Source organism: Panicum virgatum, chromosome 8K (assembly GCF_016808335.1).
Source record: "Panicum virgatum strain AP13 chromosome 8K, P.virgatum_v5, whole genome shotgun sequence".
NCBI classification, from domain to species: Eukaryota; Viridiplantae; Streptophyta; class Magnoliopsida; order Poales; family Poaceae; genus Panicum; species Panicum virgatum.
In genome coordinates this window covers 39,327,947-39,352,986 of record NC_053143.1, presented here as the reverse complement: position 1 = coordinate 39,352,986, position 25,040 = coordinate 39,327,947, and positions in this window count along the sequence as shown.

Below are 25,040 nucleotides of genomic sequence, written 5' to 3'. Positions count from 1 at the left end.
CTAAATCAAGAAAAATAGTTCTTGTACCTAGAAAAAATCTGAAATAATTCATTTGGTCTAGTTGTGCTTATTTAAAATTTACCAAACTTTTTTTATAGCTCTTAAGAAATAAAATAATGGTACTGTAAAAGTTATGCCTTCTAATACTCAGTATAGCAGCATGGATAAATAACTCATTTAAACTAGATATATTGTAAGATCTAATTTAAAAACTTATTCTAGAAATATTTTCTGGGCCTACCAATTTTTTACAAGCCTATGCTCACCATATGCAACACTCTGTACAAAGATGACATGCATCCAAAGGATGGATCTTGAGATTTAAATAAAAGTGCATTAAACTGGTATTTAAAATAGAGAAAAAATACATTGATCAAATAAAAAACTTTATGTAACAAAAGTTTTAGATCTTGTTTCATATAATCCAGAACAGTTGAGTTTGTATTTTTTTGATTTTTCTACGATTTTATATCGATTTTAGAAATTCACTGTTTAATGCGCCCTGGGCGCCAAGTACCCTGTCGTCCATTAGGGGGCGACAGGCATCCATTTTTAAAAATTTTCCCATTCAACATATATTTTTGCAATTTTATTTTTTAAAATATAAAAATAAAAAAAGCGCCGGGGTCACGCGCTCAGGCAGGCCATCCCAGGCAGGGCCGTGCGGCACGGCAACCAAGCGCCTGGCCTGCAGGTGCACGAGGCCCAAGGGCAATCAGCCCACGCTCGTTGGTGGCAGTCCAGCACAGTGAAACAAGCAAAGCACGGTGAGCAATTTTTTACTTGTTATATTTTCCTCTCACATTTGCTTAATTTACTTGCTCGCTTGTTCAAGTAATTAATTAGTGCTTGCCTAGTTGATTAGTTCTTGTAGCTAGTCTTTGTCAAGTAAGCTTAAATTGTTTTTGCAGTAATGATCTCTTATTCTTTTGGTGAGACTCTTGATCAATCTTTTGGACTAGCTTGCTTCCACTTGTTTTTGAGATGTGCTAATCATTATTGATCATCGCATGCTTGGTCAAGTAAAGTTGTGGAGATAGCTTTGCACAAGTAAATTGCTTTTCTTTGGCTTCTCTTTGTCTCGTGCTTTCAACATTATGATTAATTAGTGCTTCCGCTTTGGATCGAGCTTTTTCTAACCGTTTCTAGGATGAACTCGACACGAGTTGGCTTGCGTCAACTTATCGGTTGGATGAGAGGCATGTCGGATTGAATTTGGGATATAGGCTTTGTTCTCGTCGAAGAATTTTTTTTTAGAGCTTCCATTCACTTCCCCCTCTTTGGTTGCCCGTCCGGTCCTTCACTATCCAGGAAGTGCGCGGCCTGGTTTCTCCATGCCTTCCTCAAAGCGCGGGCCCTCCAGAAGACTTCGGATCATATTGTTGATCGCTCGAGGGCTCTGTGCTCATCATTTTGATGAAACAAGCACATCATTTTGATGGAACAAAAAGGCAGAGGTAGTTAGAGCCAGATCCTGGAACATTTCCAATGCCCCGTTGGTTTGCAGGTGGCTCTTGTCCTAAAAAAATCGGCCTCATGGATGAGCACAATTCCACCATATAATATGCCCACGTCTTGTTATATGATTTATTCTTTGAGAAGTTCGTAGAATGTGTTTCTGAAAAATTAATGGACAACTTTCTGAGAAGTTTCCCAAAGAAACAAGAATTACCCACACTATTCCTCCTGTGCTAACCGTCACTTTATACTATGCTTTTCTATTCCCGCTAATAGTCCCCCTCCCCCAACGTTAAAACATGTTTGTTTGCTCCATCAACAGTTTCGTTATCTTTCTTTGGTAAGCATTCATATCCGTGAAGTGCTTCCATATATATCACAAACACGACCACATGTTGACACTAAGCTTATATAACAACTCATAAATAAGAAAAAAAAACTTTAATCTTGATCGACGGACTTGAATAACGGTGATTAAAAGTTAGTTGTATACAGTAAAATCGGAAGGTGCGATTGGAAAAAAGAAATTTAGTTTTATAAAATTTGGAAATAGAGGAAGCAATTTTGTATGAGTACAAAGTGCCACTCATTGCTATTCATGTCGTACAACAAAAAACAATCACGTATGTATGTTTGAACTAAAACAGAGCACCTAGCAGCGAGCAGGGTATGAGCATCATGAAGGAAACAAATAACATACCGGGGGTGTGCCACTCAAGCCAACAGATAAGATCCTCTGCAGAACGACTAGAGGTATTTGGTTTTCCATCGATCGTGATCATGTCGTTCTTCATTATTGACCACAAATTAAGAAAGCTGCTCCTGCTGAAGATGGGGTCGTTGTCCGCGTAATCAGTATTCTTGTACTCTGGACTTTGATCTATCTTTATCAGCTCAATCAGGAAGCATCCATCCGTGACCATCATCTGCACTGCACGAAGCTACCCCTGTTCACTCCACGCCACCTATCATCAAGGTCCTCGTAGGCGGCCTCGAGCTCATCCGCCACTTGCTCGATTGCTGCGACGAACTCCGTTAGAGGCTTCCCGGTCCGGTTGACCATGTGCAGCATCGCCCGCCTCTTGTGCTCCTCCATGGGCAGGAGGTGGGGCTCGCCGTGGTGCAAGGGGCCCAGCGATACAAACTGCGGCTGGTAAGCATCTCTGTTGGTCATCTTCTTGATAAACTCCGGCACCCGATAGATGGAGCGCTGCTTCCACCGCGCCATCTCCACGGATGGCCTGGTGTCCTCAAGCAGCTTCTCATCTCCACCACCCAACTGCTACAATTGCTCTTCTTCTCAGCTCTCAAGGCCAGCTCGGACCCATCCATGAGCTCCTCGTTTGCTCCCCCAGAGTGCTCCAGCATCTTCTCCTCCTGTATCTCCACAACCAAGCTGCTGCTTACTCCCCTCAGCTCCGTGTCCATCTCGATCCCCGCCACCAAGCTGCTGCTACTGGCCATGATCTCCTGTGTGTCCACCTTCTCCTCAGCTGCCTCGCCGGTGGATCGCAACCCCCCCTCCATCAGATACCCTCCTCGATTTGATTCGTTTTCTACTGGTAAAACTTGTGTGTTGTAGTCTCCGAACGAATACTTTTGTGCTCAGCTCGGGCAGGCGTCTGATGCTTTCATGAATTAATAGTCTGCTAGCTCTTAGACCAATCACGTAGATCGTGGACTGGTTCTTGCTTCAATCAGATCCACAGTGTACGAGGGGGCCCGAGCGGACGACCATGTTCGGCAGTTGTTGGCGCCGTGCATCGAGACATTGATTGAATCGCTGTGAACGTCGTCGTGGGAACAGGCAAGGCGAACAATGGATGGGTTGCCCCGACGACCTTGACCTGGATCAGCCTGTGCCGACACTCGTCTGAAGCTTTCATGAATTAATAGCCTGCTCTTAAATCAATCAATCACGTAGATCGTGGACTGGTTCTTGCTTCAATCAGATCCACGGAGTACGAGGGGCCCGGACGTCGACCGTGTTCGGCTGTTGTTGGCGCCGTGCATCGAGGCATTGATTGAAGGGTTAATTGGATACATGTCATTATAATTTTTCGAGTTTACTCTACCATTACAATTCATCATATTAGAACTGTGCTATTATAATTTTACAACTCTACGAAACATGCCACTACGCACACTTCGACGTATTTCTTAAAATTTATAGACCAAAATACTTCTAGCCTTCTTCTTTCTCTCTCCTTGGCAGATCCCCTCTGCCGTCCCTCCCGGGCTAGGTACTAGGTAGGCCAACCCAGATGCCCTCCCCCAAGTCCGAGCTGGGGTCCAGGGCTCATCGCCAATCCCTGAACGACACCGCCAGCGACGGAGCGAGCTCTTACCTGTCTTGTAGCACTACTACGAAAAATATTTATAAGAGCGGGTAAAAATGTATTTTTAGAAACATGTATCGCACCCATTACTCATTTTCTCTGCTAAAAACGCCCCTAAAAATACATTTCCAGGGACGGGCCACCCCTCACACGCCCCTGAAAATAAATTTGTAGGGGCGGCCCTCCGAACCACCCCTACAAATCGATTTTCAGGAGCAGGTGGGGGTGACTCGCCCTTGAAAATCCATTTCCAGGGGCAGGTAGGGGTGGCCCGTCCCGGAAAATGCATTTCTAGTCCTCCAAAAAATTTAGCAATTTGAATTTAATTTATTTTTTGGTATCTTTTAAAATTTGGATTCCCACTATATTGTCGTATCAAGCTAATTCTGAATTTACCCATTCAGATCCAACACTCAAATAACAATGTAGATGCAATCAAATTTCATAAGAAAAAGATAGGGGTACATCCATGCATATTACAAATATTTAAGTTTGTACGAGCTATTCCAATCCATAAGATAATAATAGAGGTACATCCATGCATATTACAAATTTTATACTACTGCAGTGCATATTACAAATTTTATGCATATTACAAATTTTATGCTAATGCAGCCCACTTCTGTAGATATGAAAGGTAGTTAAGGTCTTCAATCGTCCAGCCGAGAACTTCATCAAAATAAGCTAGAGCACGGACAAGTGCACTCTCCTCCGCTTCCCAATAAAAACCACATATAGAACTATAAATATCGAACAATGGAGTGTTAAGTTAATTTGCCCTGTAGAATGAGAGTTTTGCTTCAAACTTGAAATCTCTGGTAAAGAACAGCTCTCCACCCATGTAAGTCAAAGCTAAGTTTTTCAAGACTTTATTTAGAATAGCACGAAAGCTAACTGCCGCAATAGTAGATTCACCATCGACGAGATCCTAAAAGGTGATAATAACATTATGAAAGTTGAAAGAATGTAACATTACTAAAGTTAACAATGACTAAAAAGAATATCTCATACTCTGTCTTGTCAATTAAGCTGGCAAAGCCTCTCTGCAGTCAGAATAACATTGCTTTCTCCCACCTCGAGCTGCTTAATTCGAAAATATGAAAAGTTGTGTACAAAGTACCTATGATCCTGAAGTTGCTATAGGCAGGCCTCGACAACTAGCCTCTCATAAAGTACCCAAATTGGTGCTACTCCATCCATTGCGGCATTCGAAACCATTGGGGTGGCCTCTCCTGGTTCCATCGAGGCGAAATCTATATGTCGAACAAGTACTTGGAAAGAAATATATACCCTTTTGAAATTAGGTTCACGAACAACCTCGATTTGCACCATGGGAGTAGTACCACCCAAACCTTCGACAACATCTTTGAGCCATCTAATAAGGTTGGTATGCTGCATTGTATGTGAGTAAATTTAGAAATTATTGAAGTGTAGTAAAAAAATATATAAAAATAACAAATAAATGTTACAGTGTTGGGAATTGATCCGCACGATCGATTGCCCAATGGCTAGGCAATGGCTTCATGGAAGTGTAGACCTGGGCGCAACACATTCGCGAACATGCATCCACGACCACGACTACCACGACGGCAGCCGCCACCACCACGGAACATCTAGCATTTTAAGTTCTCAATATAGATAATTAAAATACAATCCATGATTTCTACTAAGACACTAAAGTAGAATATGATTCATTAATACTACTAAATAAATTATATAACATTCTCAACTTCAAATGGAAAAAAGAAATAACTACTATAATGAAGAAAATTTACTACCTCATTCAAAACAGTTTTATGATTTCTACTAAGACACTAAAGTAGAATATGATTCATTAATACTACTAAATAAATTATATAACATTCTCAACTTCAAATGGAAAAAAGTTGTAGAAATAGTTTTATGGAATCCAAAATAGTTGAGTTTGCATTTTTATGATTTTTCTATGATTTTCTATAGATTTTATAAAATTTGAGCTCGGGTTTCACAAATAGGTCCCTAGGTTTAGCATTTAAGCCCCTACAAAGATCTAAATCTTTGCAATATGGACCTTGGCCGGATTTGGAGGTTCGGCCGGCCACAATCCGGCCCCTAGGCTCGCCGGCGGCGAGGGAGAAATGGGGGAGGAGCAAGAGGAGGTCGAGACAAACCTGTAGGCGGCTTCGGAGCGGGCGGAGGTGGCCGGAGATGGGGGGGCTCAGGGTGGCGGCGGCGGGTCGGGGCGGAGGCGCTGGGGCTCGGGGCGGAGGCGGCAGCAGGCCAGAGTGGAGGCGCCGGGGCTCGGGGGTGGCGGCGGCGGGCCGGGGCAGAGGCCGCGCCGGAGAGGCCGACACAGGGAGGAGGCCGGCGCGGGGTGGCCGGGAGGCGCCACGCGGGGAGGCGCGCGGCCGCGCGTGGAGGAGGCAGTGCGGGGAGGATTCCGACGCGGGGAGGAGGCCGCGCAGGGAGGATTCTGGCGCGGGGAGGAGGCCGGCACGGGGGAAGGAGGAGCGGCGGCGGCAGAGGAGGTGGAGTTCGAAATTTTAGCAGCCTCCTGGCGTCTATTCGTGCGCGCCCGAGATCTAAATTTTTTTTCTAAGTTCTCGGTATATATAGAAAAACGATTTGTAGGGGTCGGTGACGCTCCCACCCGCCTCTACAAATCGTTTTCCAAATGACGTTGATAATTCCTTTAATGCAAAGAAATGGTAAAATACAATAAAAAATTATGAAATTTTTACCATAAGCATATTGTGATATGTACACCATAAAAAAAATTTAAAATCACATTGCAATGCATATAATGAATAAAAGTGTTGAAACCGCAATGTGTACCTAAGCCTCAATACTATATCATACAACTTAAGGCTAACTTTGTGTTTTCCACACTATTTAACCCTAAACATATTGAATTGTATTTTTCGTATTTTTCACTAGTTCTACATGTCATTATATGCTTATGGTAAGAATTTCACATTTTTGAAGTGTTTTGCTGCTTTATTTGAATTAAACGAATTTTCAACGGATTGGAGGTTCGTCCCTAAAAATACCATTTGTAAGGATGGCTCAATTGCTACAAATGGGACATTTTCACAAGCAGGTGGTGGAGCTACCCCTATAAATGCTTTTTTAGGAACAACTCAATTGCTACAGTACCTAGACTTTATTTGTATACACGGGTGACCTTTGGAACGTCGTCGTGCGAACAGGCAAGGCGAACAATGGATGGGTTGCCCCGACGACCTTGACCTGGATCAGCCTGGGCCGACACTGGCCTTAATCACTGTCACCCTCGGTGTGACACATTGTACATCCCTGTTAACTCTGTACGATCTACACTGCAACTCTCAAGCAGGCCGCTAGCTCTCCCACTGCCATGCGTGTGCCCATTGGTCAGTCCAAAGGCAAGCAACCCTCGGCCATGCTCTTATGTCCCATTTCACTCAAGTACGTCTCAACCACTATCTCTATTTTAAATTATAGTTCGTTTGATTTTTTAATTCTAAATTTAATTACTTATTTTATTAAAAAATTTGTACAAACATTAATCACTGTCACCCTGGTGTGACACATTGTACGCACCAGGATTGTCCCTTTAACTCTGTACGATCGACACTGCGACTGTCTAGCAGGCCGCTAGCTCTCCCACTGCCATGCGTGTGCCCATTGGTCAGTCCAAAGGCCAAGCAAGCCTCGGCCATGCTCTCATGTCCCATACCACTCAAGTACATCTCAACTAACATTTACCAAGCCATCAATCTTTTGTGGAAAAAGGTTATTATTACTGCCTCAGACGGTCCGACCTGGAGCACCTACCGCAAAGGACGACTAACCTACGGCCGCCATAATATTAACCACCCCTAAGGCCCATCTACTTTTGCAAAGTCTATTATATTAGCAATTCATTTTCTAGTTTTCTCATCCCGACCGGTGTCCGTGGGTCTTTTGGCGGCAACTTGTGCCAGATAACATCAGCGCATGCAAAAGCAATATCAAATTAAAAAAACTGTAATTTTACGCTTGAGCATCAAAATTAAAATCTGATTGCACCATTGAGTTGCTCTCAACAAAAATATCAAAACAAGATCTCACTTCAATATATTTCGATGATATTTTTTTTCTCATACAGTTCCAAAAAACATTTTTGTTAAAAGTTGAAAGCATATCGTAATAAACTCTGAAACAATTTAGAATAAATGTACAAACAAATAAAATAGATTGATTAGAAGCAAAATTAGAGTAAAATATACAAGCAAATAATTTATGGTGATGCAGTCGCACCTACATGTACATCAACTAGCATGCAGAAAGCCGCATGTAACCTTATGTAAAAAGAATACCTATTGTAACCCATATTATTGCCTATCAAGAACAAATATTATTACCCAATTTCTACTAATATTATTGTAAAAAGCAACTTCTCAGGATCTCATAAGCAAAACTATGAAAAGATGTAAGCAAATTAGAACATGCACAAAGGTATTTTCACCCATATAATTAAATTCTAAAAGATTCAAAAAAAAAAGTCTTCAGATGTCATCCCCTAGCACCAAAATAAAAGTATGAAGTGGCTCCTCCCAATTTGCGTGAGCCTGCTATAGAACAAAGCACAAAGTACCAAACAAAAAAAATTGAATCAGTATAATTAAAAGAGGATAGATGATCAGATTATAAAATGCTAAACTAGAATACAAAACGTGCTAAACTGAAAGTGAGTCTTTCCTGGTAAGTGAAACCAAAACGGTGAACCTAACCAAATATGAAAAATTGATAAAACATCAAGTATATGTTGTAGTTCAAACTAAACGACAAAAAGATCTGCCTCCCCAATGTTTCACATCACCCAAAATCTCATGAATACACACAAAAAAAGGCAGCGATAACCTGTTGTTTGAGCATAAGTACAACCTGTTAAATAGTAGAGCAGCTTAACACCAAAAATGCTAATCAAAATACCAAAAAAATACTAAACTAAAATACAAAATCTGCTTATTGATTTCACATAAGTTGCCTACAAAAAGTAAAGAGGAAAAACCATCCAAGGTACGAGTGAAAATATTAAGAAGATATCGTTATTCTGCTACCATGTGGAATTTGATCATCAATAACCACTAACCAGTATCAAAATAGTTGGAGAAAAAAGTGTGTATGGAACAATTGAAAGTGAGAAATTACTAAGCAACAATATGGTTTTTAGGAAAGTAGACAAGCTCTGCAAACTTAGCTTTCCCTTTATGGCAAAACTCTGCACAGCGGTCAGCGGGCACGGGAAGCAACACAAATAAATATGCAAATCCTGTTTCTGCTCTTCGTTATCCAAGTGGGCCCACATAGGCTTAGTGCCCTCAGAAATATACAAATTTTCCCAGCTGGACGACGGTGACGACAACCCAGGTTCTCACTGATGAAACGGAGAAATTGTTAGAAATGCAGAAAAGTTTATGTATCACAATTCCACTATTTTCTCTATAATCTGATGATCTAATTTACAATTTGAATCAGGATTTCCCAAATAGATCAATTATTGCCTCACCTACAGCACACATTGGTTTCAGCAAAAATCACCTATAGATGCAGGTCAATTTTTGTTGCTAAAAAGCAGTATAAACAGATATCTAGCCGTTCGGGATGCACACGCATCAGACTTATAGCACACGTTAGCTCTGCCAAAACTGCATGAACTAAGCAATATGTATTGCCGCACAGACTGCACATAGCATTTCCTTCCCCTTCTTAATGGGTTGAAGTGCCTAATATCTACGCCCATATAACCTGATCTGGCCCCCCTACTCACGGATGAATAATTTGGTTACCTGCAATGTAATAAGGAAAATGAAGATGATTAGAGAACCTATAGTACGAAAAAAGATGGAAAAATCACCTACTGAGTTACATTGTTTTGCTTCGATGTAACCATGTTATTGCCTGATGAAAAAGTAAAAAACAAAAACCTACTAAATTGCATTTTTAGCAAAGTTCTAACCACATTTTTTACTGATGGAAAAATAAAAAATGACTGTTGGATTGCATTGTTTTGCTTGGTTCCGACCATATTTTTGCCCAATGAAAAATACAAAACTGCTAATATAGAACGGATGTAGAACACACCTGTATTATTGATAATTCAGAACCATATTATTGCCTACTAAAGCATATTTGTTGGCCTAATTTAGTAGCATATTATTACCTAATGGATTACATCATTTTGCCTAATTTCCAACTATGATATGAGCATCAATGATCTATCGGTGAGAGAAACAAAGGAACAAATCTAACAGAATACACACAAAAAGGAAAGATCTGATGGTGATGCTATAGAATTATTGAAAAGAATTGAAAGGCAGTGATAAAGGTTGGATGAGCTGAAGAACTAATTTTCTCATACAGTAGTAAGCACTTGGTTAAAAGTTGTAGGCTTGTTATTTTGAACTCATGAACACCCTAGAATAAATGCACAAGCAAAATAAAAAAACTTAGAATAAATGTGCAAACAAATAAAAACAGTGTGCCTGACCAAGAAGAGAGCAATAATTTTGCCTAACTAGTAACAACATTGACTAACACAAAACAATATTGTTGCCTAATGAAAGTTATATTGTTGCCTAGTGGAAACCATGTTATTGCCTAATGAAAACCATATTGTTGCTTAGTGAGAAACATGTTGCGGCATTTATTAAAGAGGGGCAATCATCATTCAACATGCAGGTATATCTCTACCGAGCACAACTACAATAGCAGAGCCATGTCACACATAATCTCGTGAAGCACCAATGGTGATTTAGAAAAAACGATCATGTCAAGAGAAATCTAAACTACCTCTTTTCTATGTGTTCTTTCAATCTATCTGCTGATGGCAATGTTGCTCCCAGCTACTGTGAGGTTGACAGGTAATCCTAAAGTTAGCCATAGCATAGTCTAGAAATATAATTCAGAACATATGCTACTGAATGAATAATTTTCTTGTTCATTTAGAAAAGGTTTTCTGCACATGAATTGTAAGGATTGATTGTTATGATAGAAAAATGGCAGATGGTCACTATACACGGAAAATGCTAAAAATCAAAACACAAAAGTGCTTAGCTAGTATGATTAATTTGCATGCTGGTTTAGCATAAGTGGCATACATGAAATCCAAAAAATTATTAGTAGGAACACATGAAAATGTTAGAATAAATGTTTGAACTATGTTTGTCAGGGACATACGGTTTGATATACCAAAAATCTTTTGGTAATATTTCATCAGGTTCACCTCCATGGCTCAATTTCAAATAAATGTTGAACCATGATATGTAAATTGCTTAACTGTAACCAGAGAAATGCTAAAATTCCAAGCTAAAATTGCAAAAGCACAATATATTAGTCTAAAATTTGCTAAAATGCCTTAAGTAAAATGCTTATCTGTAATTAGAAATATGCTAGAGTGGTAGACTATAATTGCAAACAATGCAATATACTAGATTGACATTACTAATAACTGAAAAAATACTAGATAGCCAGACCATCCACTTCACATTGAACTTGTGGCAGCTGTACTCCTAACCTTCTGAACACAGCATACTCATCATGAAAGAAAGCTGAACATAGCAGGAGGTGGTGGGGGTCTTACTATTTAGCATCACTTTATATTATTTTTATGTTACTCTGAATAGATAAACATAACATTCAATTCAGAAAAAAAGCAAACAAGAGGAAATATCTAAAATTCATATCCGATCGCTCAGTACTATTGATGAAAATATGAACTATCATGTAACTTGATGCTACCTATAAGATAAATTACTACTTAAACAGTGAACAATCAAGTAACTAGCATCACCAATCGATCAACAAAAAGTAGCACTACATAGTATTGCCTGATTGAACCATGATCATTGCCTAATGTTCTGCAGATGTTCCTTCTCCACCAGTACAAACTATTCTTGCAGCAGAACGAATAATGGTACATGAGTTCGAATGCAATGCTCTAAAGTATCAAAAACCATTCATTAATCATCATTAAACCAAAAACTGAACAAAGAAAATAATATGTATACATGCAGATAATATAATTCTTAGTGTAACATAGTGATAAATATGCATCGGTGATCCCCCCTATTCAAATCATGAAAGTTGCAACACTCCTGCTCCATTATGGTCGCCGCAACAGAACCAAAATGCCGAAACCAAATATGTAGCAGGGGAAATTTAACAAGAGTCGAAACTAGCCTCCAAATTCAAACCTAGATGAAGAATGAATCAGAGAAAAAACAAGAGTAAATGACAGATGGAGATCTTCCATAGGCAGAGCGTAATCCCTGATCCCGGTGAGGATCCCACATTGAATCCCCTAAATCTCACCCTCGAAAGCATCCCCATCACAACCCAGACACTGGGTAGGATCCGTCCGACGATTCAGACCCACCCCAACCAGCACTAATCAACCGGCAACTGTAGCATGAAGAAGAGATGATTTGCAGCAATGAGAGGTGTCCCTTACCATCAGGTGGAGGACGCCGACGACGCCGGTCTCGATGTCCATCGATTCGAGCAGCAGCGTGAGGCATCTGACCAGAGGACATGCAACTCTACTCTCTACCTCCGATCTGCAGTTCCCACCATGTGAAATCGCCGGATCTGAGAGCAATGAGGCAAATCGCCAAGGGAATCGGAGAGGAGAGAGAAGCTGAACCTCGAGGAGAGGAGAGGAGGCACGAACCTAGGCGTCGTGCAGGTGCGCCCCGTGCATGAGGACGAGGCCTGGACGCACACCGTCATGGACCTCTGCACGGGACCCGACCTGCTGGACTGGGCCCGCCTCTATTAGATTTATGGGTTTGGCCCATATAAATAATCCTAATAAATCTCAAAGGCCCATTAGCGCTAAGAGGAGGTATACCATCTATTAGTCCATATTGCTAATGGATGAGGGTGTAAGGGGTTTTTCTCCCTTTAAATACGGACCACCTCCCTCATGGAAAAGGTGAACCATAGATTGCTATATGTGGAGTCCCCAAGGTTTGGGAATTCATAAGAAGATCTAATCTGAGTTAGGGTTTGCCTCCTCTCGTTGCTACGCCGCCACCGTAGTCTTCTCCATCCCGAGCGCCGGCGTGCACCGGCGAACGGGAGAGCAGGTCTCCGGAACCGCTCGCTCTTGTGATCCTGCACCGGGAGAGGGCGAATAAGGTTTTTGGGAAGCGCTAAGCGCGACTGCTCATCATCTTCGCCATGGCTCGTCCTCCGTCCAAGTCAGGAGCTGCGGCATACCGTCGTCTGCAACGCCGGTTGCTGCACTCCGTTCGAAGGACCGTCTTCGTCTCGTCTGCGCCTTTCGTCTTCCCGGCGGCTCCCGCACAATACGTATTTTGTGATCAGATCTGTTTCATAATCATATTTTCTGAGATCATGTTTATGATATACGTACTGTCTAGTATGTTAGAGTCATGCATGCTAGGTTTAATTCTCGTCATGATAAATCTAGTTCGGAATTTAAACTTACAGTTGTCTATTTTTCCAATAATCCAAAAACCTTATTATAGGCAATCTGTTGATTTAACAATGGCTGGTTTCGCTGAGTCACTGAGGCCAGAAAAGTTACTGGCGTGAACTTTAAGATCTGGAAGTCCAAGGTTCGCCTCTGGTTTACTGCTATGCACATATGGGACATGAGACTTGGCAAGCCTGAGGGCGTACTTACTGCTGAAAAGCAGAAGAAGTACGATGAGGCCAATAATCTCTTTGTTAGATGTATCATTAGCAATCTGTCAGATGGATTAGTCCGTGTGTACATTGATGAGACAGAGGCGAAGACGCTATGGGATGCTCTGGTTGCAAAGTATGATGCAACAGATGCGGGCAATGAACTGTACCTCATGGAGAGTTTCCATGACTACAGGATGGTGAATAACTGTTCTGTGGTGGAATAGGCGCATGAGGTGCAGTGCATTGTCAAGGATCTTGATCTCCTTAAGTGTCCTATTCCCGACAAGTTTGTGGCTGGATGCATTATTGCAAAGTTGCCTTCCCAGTGGAGGAACTTCGCCACAACTCTGAAACACAAGAGACAAGAGATATCAGTTGAAAATCTGATAGCGACTCTTGATGTTGAGGAGAAGGCTCGGAAGAAGGATGTGCCTGAGAAAGGAGATCAAGGCCAGTCCAGCGCCAACCTGGTCCAAAAGTTCCCACATGGCAAGAACAAAGGGAACAACAAGCCTAACAAGACCACTACCTTCAAGAAGAAGAAGAACAAGGCTTTGGAAAAGTGCTATGCATGTGGTAAGCTTGGACACTTCTCCAAGGAGTGCCCAGATCGGGCAGACCGCAGGGCCAAGAAAGCAAATGAGTCCAAGGATGTCAACATGGTGACCATAAGCAACACTGGAGATGGGTACGGTTCAATCCACGAGTTGGTGGCTTGATACTTACCAGACCGTCCAGGACTTCTCCGTGCTGATGGGGAATGGTTCACATGCTTCTGTTCATGGTGTTGGCACGGTAGATCTGAAGTTTACTTCGGGGAAGATCGTGCAGCTGAGGAATGTGCAGCATGTGCCCACTATCAACAAGAATCTGGTCGGCGGCTCAGTCCTATGCATGGACAGGTTTAAGGTAGTGTTAGAGTCCAATAAATTTGTCGTGTCGAAATATGGACAATTCGTTGGTAAAGTCTATGATTGCGGAGGCTTGTTCCGCTTTTCTCTTGCTGAATTTTGTAATAAGTCGGTAAACCATATTTGTGGTAACGTTAGCGATGATGCGAGTGTTTGGCATTCACGTTTATGTCATGTTAATTTTGGTTTGATGTCTCGGCTTTTCAGCATGTGTTTAATTCCGAAATTCACCATTGCTAAAGGTTCTAAGTGCCATAGTTGTGTGCAATCAAAGCAACCTCGAAAGCCTCACAAGGCTGCTGAGGAGAGACACTTGGCACCTCTAGAACTCATACATTCTGATCTATGTGAGATGAATGGTGTGTTGACAAAAGGTGGGAAAAGTTACTTCATGATGTTAATTGACGATGCGACTAGATTTTGCTATGTTTATTTGTTGCGAACTAAGGACGAAGCGTTAGACTACTTTAAAATCTATAAAGCTGAAGTTGAGAATCAACTAGTGAGAAAGATCAAGCGTCTAAGGTCAGATCGTGGTGGCGAGTATTTTCCCAAAATATTTGATGAATTCTGTGAGGAGCGTGAAATTATTCATGAGAGGACGCCTCCCTATTCTCCCGAATCAAACGGGATTGCCGAGAGGAAAAACCGCACGGCGACTGACTTGGTTAACTCCATGTTAGACACAGCTGGTCTTTCTAAGGCATGGTGGGGGGAGGCTGTATTGACTTTGTGTCATGTCTTGAATAAAGTTCCAAACAAGAATCAAGATCAAACTCCATATGAGATGTGGAATGGGAGAAAACCATCACTTTCTCATTTGCGCACGTGTGGGTGGTTAGCGAAAGTTAATGTGCCTATTCCAAAGAAGCGCAAGTTGGGACCTAAGACAGTGATTGTGTCTTTCTAGGATATGCTCAGAGGAGCATTGATTATAGATTCTTAGTGGTTAAATCTGAGATACCAGATGTGCATGTTGATACTTTTATGGAATCTCGTGATGCAACATTTTTTGAGAATATTTTTCCTATGAAAGATATGCATAGCAATTCTAGATTTTCGACAGAGATAACTCCTCAACCTGCAGTACCTATCGAGTCTTCTGAACAATCCGATGAACATGAGCATGTCCTAGAGAAGGATGACAGTGAAGTTCCTAGAAGGAGCAAGAGACAAAGGATTGTAAAATCCTTTGGTGATGATTTCACTGTGTACCTTGTGGACAATACTCCCACATCCATTGCAGAGGCATATGCATCTTCAGATGCAGATGATTGGAAAGAAGCAGTCCAAAGTGAGATGGACTCAATTTTTTCTAATGGAACATGGGAGCTCACTGAACGACCCTATGGTTGCAAGCTAGTAGTATGTAAGTGGATATTCAAGAAGAAGCTTAAGCCTGACGGTACTATTGACAAGTACAAGGCTCGGCTTGTTGCTAAAGGGTACACACAAAAGGAAGGCGAAGACTTCTTTGATACTTATTCACCTGTCACTAGATTGACCAATATTCGAGCATTAACTTCCTTGGCTGCCTCATATGGTCTTATCATTCATCAGATGGATGTTAAGACAACTTTCCTAAATGGAGAGTTGGATGAGGAGATCTACATGGATCAGCCTGATGGATTTGTAATGAAAGGTCAAGAAAACAAAGTGTGTAAGCTTTTAAAGTCTTTGTATGGGTTGAAACAAGCACCTAAGCAATGGCATGAGAAGTTCGACAGAACTTTAACTTCTGCGGGCTTTGTTATTAATGAGGCTGATAGATATGTGTACTATCGCTATGGTGGGGGTGGAGGAGTGATATTATGCTTGTATGTGGACGACATACTGATCTTTGGCACAAACATTGATGTGATCAATGAGGTCAAGTCCTTTCTTTCAAAGAGCTTTGATATGAAGGATCTAGGAGAAGCTGATGTTATCCTTAACATCAAGCTTATTAAGGTTGAGAATGGGAGTACTCTTTCACAATCCCATTATGTGGAAAAGGTCTTGAGCCGTTTTGACTATATCGACAGCAAGTCTTCTCCAACACCTTATGACCCTAGTGTGATGTTGAGAAAGAACAGGAAAATTTTCAAAGATCAACTGAGATATTCAAAGATTATTGGTTCACTCATGTACTTAGCTAGCGCAACGAGACCCGACATATCTTTTGCTGTGAGCAAATTGAGCAGGTTCATGTCAAACCCGGGTACTGATCATTGGCATGCACTTGAAAGGGTTATGCGCTATCTAGCAGGTACTATGAGTTATGAGATTCACTATTCTGGGCACCCTGCTGTGCTTGAGGGATATAGTGATTCAAACTGGATATCTGACGCTGATGAGCTATATGCCATGAGTGGGTATGTGTTTACCCTTGGAGGTAGTGCGATATCATGGAGGTCTTGCAAACAGACCATTTTGACGCGGTCAACCATGGAAGCAGAACTTACTGCTTTGGACACAGTTACTGTTGAGGCAGAGTGGCTGCGTGAGCTCTTGATGGACTTGCCTGTGGTTGAGAAACCAGTGCCGGCCATCCTTATGAACTGTGACAATCAAATGGTGATAGTCAAAGTGAACAGTGCTAAGGATAATGCAAAGTCATCAAGACATGTTAAAAGACGACTGAAGTCTGTCAGGAAGTTGAGAAACTCCGGAGTGATAAGTGTGACTTATATTCAAACAGACAAAAACCTGGCAGATCCCTTTACAAAAGGATTATCACAGAATGTGATAGATAGTGCATCAAGGGAGATGGTTATGAGACCCGTATAAGTTGCAACAGTGGTAACCCAACCTATGTGATCGGAGATCCCGTGAATTAGGACTTGGGGAGAACAAGCTGATAGTGAACTGAGGAGAGTAATGGTTAAACCCTCTCTAAGAAAAGATACAATACTCTCAGTTGCTGTAAGGCAGGTTGGCTATTTACCTTAATGTGTTTCTGTTGGCTCTAATAAGCAAAGGTGCTGTCCTACAGAGCATTCTTGAAAGAACACACCTATATGAGTTTGACTGTCTAACGTCGCAGTCTGTGAGATTTGGGTGATCTCTAGTAAACTCATGAAGAGACCAGGGAGTACGACATATATGCTCCACCCGCGGAGAAGGCTACTGGCAGCCATGTACTGGTTATGACTTTGAGTGAAACTTGTTCGCACCAAACTTGCAATTCAAGACGTAGTCTATTGTTCAAGTTGTGGATAAGTGTAGCTTGGAGCTCTAGGTGAGAGTTCAACTTAACAGTCCTCACTAAAACACTGGTATATCAAACAGTAGTGAGAAACAGGTAAAATCTATAAATGGGTATTTGAGATCTGGTGGGGGATTGTTAGATTTATGGGCTTGGCCCATTAGCGCTAAGAGGAGGTACACCATCTATTAGTCCCGTATTGCTAATGGACGAGGGTGTAAGGGGTTTTTCTCCCTTTAAATACGGACCACCTCCCTCATGGAAAAGGTGAACCATAGATTGCTATACGTGGAGTCCCCAAGGTTTGGGAATTCATAAAAAGATCTAATCTGAGTTAGAGTTTTGCCTCCTCTCGTTGCTGCGCCGCCACCATAGTCTTCTCCATCCCGAGCGCCGGCGTGCACCGGCGAACGGGAGAGCAGGTCTCCGGAACCGCTCGCTCTTGTGATCCAGCACCGGGAGAGGGCGAATAAGATTTTTGGAAAGCGCTAAGCGCGACTGCTCATCTTCTTCCCCACGGCTCGTCCTCCGTCCAAGTCAGGAGCTGCGGCATACCATCGTCTACAACGCCGGTTGCTGCGCTCCGTTCGAAGGACCGTCTTCGTCTCGTCTGCGCCTTTCGTCTTCCCGGCGGCTCCCGCACAGTACGTATTTTGTGATCAGATCTGTTTCATAATCATATTTTCTGAGATCATGTTTATGATATACGTACTGTCTAGAATGTTAGAGTCATGCATGCTAGGTTTAATTCTCGTCATGATAAATCTAGTTCGGAATTTAAACTTACAGTTGTCTATTTTTCCAACAGCCTCCACCGCGGCGCGCCCGTCCCGGAGCCCGCTATGGCCTGCGTCGTGGTGCAGTTCACCGAGGCGCTCGTGGGATGCCACCGTGCCGGGGTGGTCAACCACGACGTCAAGCCCGGCAACATCCTCCTCGACCTGGATGGCCCCGCCGGCGAGGAGGCGGCAGAGGAGGACAGGGGAGAGAATCGCCGGATCTCGAGGGGGGATTGGGTCTCGCGCTAACCTGCACGCCTGCATGTCGAGCTCCTCCGCGCCAGTTGCCTCAATCCGCCGACGCCGGCCTTGCCAGGACCGCTCGCGCATCCCACGGTCTTTGCTCTAGGGTTGCGCCGCCGCCGCCTTCTCCCAGCATCCCCCATCCCCCAGCTGCTGTGGGAGGAGCACGGGGGCTCCGTACGCGCGCGAGGCTGGGCCTCTCTGAGGCGGCGATGCGAGGAGCTCGGGCTGCCAGGGCCCGGGGGTCTCCAGCGGGGGCGGCGAAATGAATCGGTAGGTTGGGCTTGGGCATCCTGTGATTTCGGCGAAGGATCTGATCAAAATGGTCGGTAGATGAAGGCGGCCGTTCCGACGCGCAAACGCGCGGCCGGCCAAACACTAGTCTTTACCTTATTTCAATCCGGATGACGACAACATCTAAATTATTCACTTATGCCATTATAAAAATAATAGAAAATAACTTTATAATTAATCCATATCTAAATTACCAGCATTTGTCAATACATCTACATCTAGATCTACATCAACCATTATGAAAAGAATAAGACATGCCCACCTATAGTTGCTTCTTGTTGTTTTTTTGATAAGATGGTTGCTTTTAAACAACCCAATTTTGTCATTATCATTATATAATAATAAAATCATAATATCCAACCATCATTAGTTGTAACATGCATGTCACGAATACATGTATCCGAGGAGCAATGATAATAATGTTGATTTGCATGGTTTAGCAATAATGGGAAAATGATTCTGGAGTTACACAAGGAGGACAATCGAAATATTTAATAAATTATATTAATACTTCATGATAAGGACTACATAAGATGCTACATTATTTTGTTATATTTTGGCTCAAAATTACAAAACATATCTATGTTGATAGTTAAATTATAACAGTCACTATGTTTCAACAAAAATATACACTACTATAAAAATGGTTTGTAGGAATGGATAAAAACACATTTCTAGGGATGGATGTGCTACTCGTCCCTATTTCTCGCAACTACGAATGCTGTTTGAGGGGCTGGTAACGTAACTGCCTAACAAAATTGGGCCCAGCGAGCTGCCCTGAGCCGCCGCTGCTTGGAGCTGCTGCTCCGGCGCACCGTCGTGGGTTGGCCGCCACACGCTGCTCCTCCCGCGCGTCGCTCCGGCTACACCACCGCTGCTCCAGCTGTGGGCCGAGCCTCACAGCACCCCGGTCGAAGCTGGCCTCCACCGCCGCCGAGCAGGCAGAGCCAGCGCTTCCAGCAACAGGACCAGCAGCAGGGATACCCGCCGGGCCTCACGCCACCGTGACGTCGGCCGCCGCCAAGCTTCACGCTGCTGTGACGCCGGCCGCCGCCTTCTAGGCGCCGCCGCGACCCACGCCGCTGCCTCCCAGGCGCCGCCGAGCCTTCCGCCGCCGCGCCCCACGCCACCCCCGCTGTTTGTCAGAGGTGGCTGTTGGGAGAGATAAGGTAGAAGGAAAAAGATACCAAAGGATAAGGAAGAATGACAGAAACAGATAGATAACGTGTGGCCGTGTGCGCCTGCTGCCACAGACATCGTTTTTTTAACTCCATCCCGGCGTTCAAACTTTGTAGGGGCGGGTGATGTAATGATCAGTTCCTAAAAATAGATCCATTTGTAGGAGCAGGTGATGGCTTCATCCACTCCTACAAATATATTTTTAGGAACGGATCAATTGCTATAGCAGCCTTACTCTCTTTATACATTACAAGAAATTGTTTAATCTATGACGAAACAAATTCATCACAATTTGCTAAAAAACATCGCAAACCGGTATCTATGACGGTTTCGTGACGATTTTGGATAACATCGATGAATGAGCGTCACAGATTAAATCGGTCGACGTTTTTTGCGTAAACGTCATGGATTAGCACGATCTATGACGTTTTTAAACCGTCACAAAATGACCCGAAGCCCACTTAGCCCAACCCAAACCCAATATCTATGACAAAAATAAACGTCACAGATATTATCACAGATAATACCACGTGTTCAACCATCAATGACATGGACACTGATGTGGGATCTGACATGGCGGCTGATGTGGCGGCTGACGTGGCAGGTGATGTGGCGGATGATATGGCAGGTGACGTGGCAGGTGACGTGGCAGGTGATGTCAACCTCACAGCCTAGTTTTGAAAGGGCCCAATTCAGAGTGAGTCTAATTTCAGCCCAACATTAATTATTAGCTAACCAGATTCAGCTTTATACACAGTCCATTAAAAAAAACCGCCCATCAGTTTTTCCAGCCCACTTATTAAAACAAATGTTCCATCCTAGAAATCACAATAAGCAATTACAACCCATTTTCAAAATTACAACACCAATTTTCACAAGATACAAGAATGCAGCAGACATTTCATCATAAATTGAAAGAAAACAAAAAAATAATGGATCAACCCCTTAGTTGCCATCTTCAAATTTTCAATCTCTTGCAATGGCTTGTTTCGGAGCATCTCATCCTCTACCATTCTTTTCTAACAGTTTGTTCCTTGCTGCATCTCATCCACAACCTAAAGAGAGCACATCGCCAAACAATTATCAGAACGCAATATTTGCAATGGGAACTATTGGCCAAATTTCTACAGAACGTACAAGCATAAAATTCTGAGAAACACTTTGTCGATGTTTAGCCGCCAAGATTTCCGAGAGATACCCCGAGAAGATTGATTGAAGGCAGGGACTCGCCAAGATCAGAACGCGATGGTGCAATGAACACAAGAATTTAGACAGGCTCGGGCCACCGGAGCGTAATACCCTACGTCCTGTGTGTTGGATTGTATTGTCATAGGTGATTGTATGTTTTAGAGGGGTCCGTGCCCACCCTTATATAGTCTGGGGGGACAGGGTTACATAGAAAGTCCTAGCCGAGTACTAGCAGAGTCCTACTCCATCATGGTCGGGTAGTTTCCTTGTACATCAACTAGTCCTACTTTTGTACGAGTAGTTATAGTACAGTAAGGTACATCCATGCACTATCATTTACTCTAGAATATTCCACACCTGTGAGCAGTCCTGCTGCCCCGGGTCTGACAAGCCCTCGAGCTCTTTGTAGTCGAGTCCTGTAGGCGTCGAGTACTTCTGAAGACGTAGCCGAGTACTTCGAGTGCTTCTGGAACCCTCCAATGTTTCGTCGAGTGCTTCCAATAGTCTTCCGAGTACTTCTTGGCTGCATCGAGGCTATGTGGTGCTCAAACCCTGAATCTTCTTTTATATGGTGCACGATGAACTCGCGCTCTATATGGAGTAGACCCCAAGCCTTAGGTTGAATCGTAGAAATCAAGCTGAGGGTCAAATCAGTCTTCAAAGAATCTTCCAAATTTTCATTTGATATTTTAAATCACTTTAAAAAACATATTATTTATGCCACACATCCCGCAACCCCGAGCCTTGAATCTAAATTCCAGTGTTTAGAATTAAGGATCCAAAACTGGGGCTTAAAAGAACTTATTTTAATGAGAAATTCGGAATGATTGATTTTGATATTTACAACCTACTTTTTCGGAATATAATCCCAGAAAAGATGGTTGATCAAATTTCTTTCTCAGATAATTCCAGAATTGCTACTTAAAAGAAATCTTAACTGGCGCGTGGCTCTTCGACTTTTAGATATTTACGAAAGTGCCACTGACTAGGTTATTTAACCATTCGGTAAAACCTAGAGTTAGCACGCTTTTACCCTTGCGCAGTTGAATCCACCGCCGTTGCTCTCTTCCATTATCGCTTCCTTTGCAGCGAGAAACTAGTCACCACTAGCCCCCGAGTGTGAAGCAAGAAGGAATTCTCTCGCATCCAGATGGCGCCCAAGAAGAGCCTTGGAAAGGGAAGGGACAAGCTGAGTGGAGTAGCAAATCCAACGGAAAAAGAAGGATGGAGAGCAAGTATGTGCTCTGACTTCCATCTCCTTGGCCTTATCGAGGAGAAACTCCTCCAGCCCCACGAAGTAGTTCACTAGCGTAAAGCCTTAGAAGATGCACCCCCTCGTGAAGGATCGAATGAAATTGTAATGTTTTAATCTTATATCTTGCGTGATCTCGGAGTCCCCACTTCTGACTTTTTCCGAGGCCTTTTGCATCATTTGGGGATTCAAGTACATCACTTGACCCCAAACTCTATCCTCCATATGTCAATTTTTGTCCATCTTTGCGAAGCCTATCTGGGGATTGAACCGCATTTCGATCTCTTCCAACACCTTTTTCATCTGAAACCCCAGCCAAATGCCACCTTCATAGATGTAGTTGGAGGAGCGGGTTTGCAGTTGCGTCAAGGTGTAGGGGCGAAGTATATCCCCTATAAATTGACTTCCAAAGTTATCGACTGGAAGGATTTTTGGTTCTATATAGAAAACCTAGCACCAGCTCTCCCCCCAGATCTCCTGGAGCGCCGATTCCAAAGCCCAATTGGAATTTGAGGGGAAAAAAATCTGGATCAGATCAATGATCTTCTTGGCAAGATAGACCCTAGTCTGCATCGATGTTCTCTGTTGTTGTGTTGAAACTGACCAAAAACTCATTGATGCTTAACAAGCCTTTCCGAAGGAGGTCGAGATGATGGGAGTCGCACACCGACTGCCCAACGTAGCATAGCAACCAGCGATCCTCCTGTCCCATCACCAGAGTCATGCAAACGGAGGGCGTCATCAGTTGGTGATGACAACAAGTATGTTTGCATATTTGCCATTGAAAATAAGGAAACTAATCCTCAGATTCTGATCATATTTCTTTTGTTAATTCCAGCCCTCCGCAAGAGAAACGCATGCGGCATTCCGCTGTGACTTCAACTGTTAGTCCAGCCGCATCCACCCAGTCTGGGCCTGATAGTGGCACCGCGACTGATTCTGAACGGACGACCAAAGGACAGAGTACCCCGGGGCCAATCGTTGTCCCAAAATTGTTGAGGCCAAAAAAGCTATCAGTCAAGATATCGAGCCAGTAAGTTATTCCTGGCCCTTATGCTCTGTTCCGTAGCTTGTCGAGTTCTTAATGTATCTGATATAGACTAGGGCCAGACCCCGGTCTCCAAACCAGCCGAGGAGACCCCCATGACTTTGGTTCAGCCTAAGAGCACACCCACTTAGGCGGAGCCAATGGTTGAGGAGACTCCCTCGGGCAAGCCGGAGAAAGCTGAAGTGGAAAAGGCCACCACCGCCTCCGCAGGTAAGGATGTCTTGTCATAGGCTTGGAGAAGCCATTTTGTCTTTTCGTCATCCTTGATTTTTCTTTGTTATGTAGATTTGCAGTCGACGCATCAGGAAAAGACCACCAGCGTTGCCTCGGAATCTGAGCAGGTGATTCATGAGAAGCTGCAAGAAGAGCCAAAACTGCCGGCGGAAGGGGCAAAATCATATGAAAAAGAAATTCTCGAATGTCAGAAGTTTTTGTGTGTAAGTATTATGGAATCGAGTACTTATCTCTTCAAATAAGTAGTCGTCCCAATAAGCTCCTTGTTACAGGGACTAGTTGAACAAGCAGCTGCCCAGGCTCAAAGGCTGCAACAAGCTGGAGAAGGCCTGCGATTATCTGTGGATCAGGAGCGTCAACTCCAAGAAATCGCAGGTCTTCAGGGAGAGCTTGACAAGCTAAGGGCAGAGCACAAGAAAGAAGTCGATCTCCTGTAGGATAGAGTGTATAGTCTAGGGAAAGACAAAAGTGCCCTCGAAGAGAGGAGTAAATATCTGCAGGAGAAAAACAAGAAATTAACAAAAGATCACAAAGGTAACTCCCTTGTACTGTCAGTTCCCGTAGCCGCAAAGTAGTCGGTTTCTCCCTGGATCCTTTGTGCTAGTACTTACATCGCCTCATATTCACACAGAACTCAAAAAATTGTTAATAATAAAAGAGGAACTGGTGACATATCTGACGAATATTATGTACCGTCACACAGATGCTGTGGAGAAGCTGTCCAAGCTCAAAGCTAATGCTGATAAGCAACTCGTTCAGAGTATGCAACAGATCAAGGACTTGGCAGCTGAGAAGGATGTCCAGGCTAAAGAACTAGCCGATCTCAAGACAGCGGCGCAAGCCGTAGTCGACTTGGTCGATCCGGTCGAAGATGGTGAAGCCGGAGATAGGTCTTTGGTGGAGCGTCTTCGTGAAGCTCCCCTGAAGATTGCTGGCTTCCTGTTCAAGACATCAAAACAATACATGGTGCATGTCTTGGGGTTGGTGAAGTCATACTGGCCTGGGGCAAACTTGACTCCGATTGGCGATGGGCTAGCTGAAGGGTGCTCAGACGAGAAATTCACTGAGTATGTTGAAGAAGTAAAGCCCGTTGCCAACAAGATTGTTGACATATTAGAGCAGCCCTCAGATGGAGGCATAAACTTGTTTGGTTTGTGTTAAAGCATGCTGTAAGGTGATGGGATGTTACTTGTGAACATGTTTGTTTGTCCGTTCTGTAGATACTTTGTATTGTTTTAAACAGGTTGTGTTATGTCGTAACTTATATC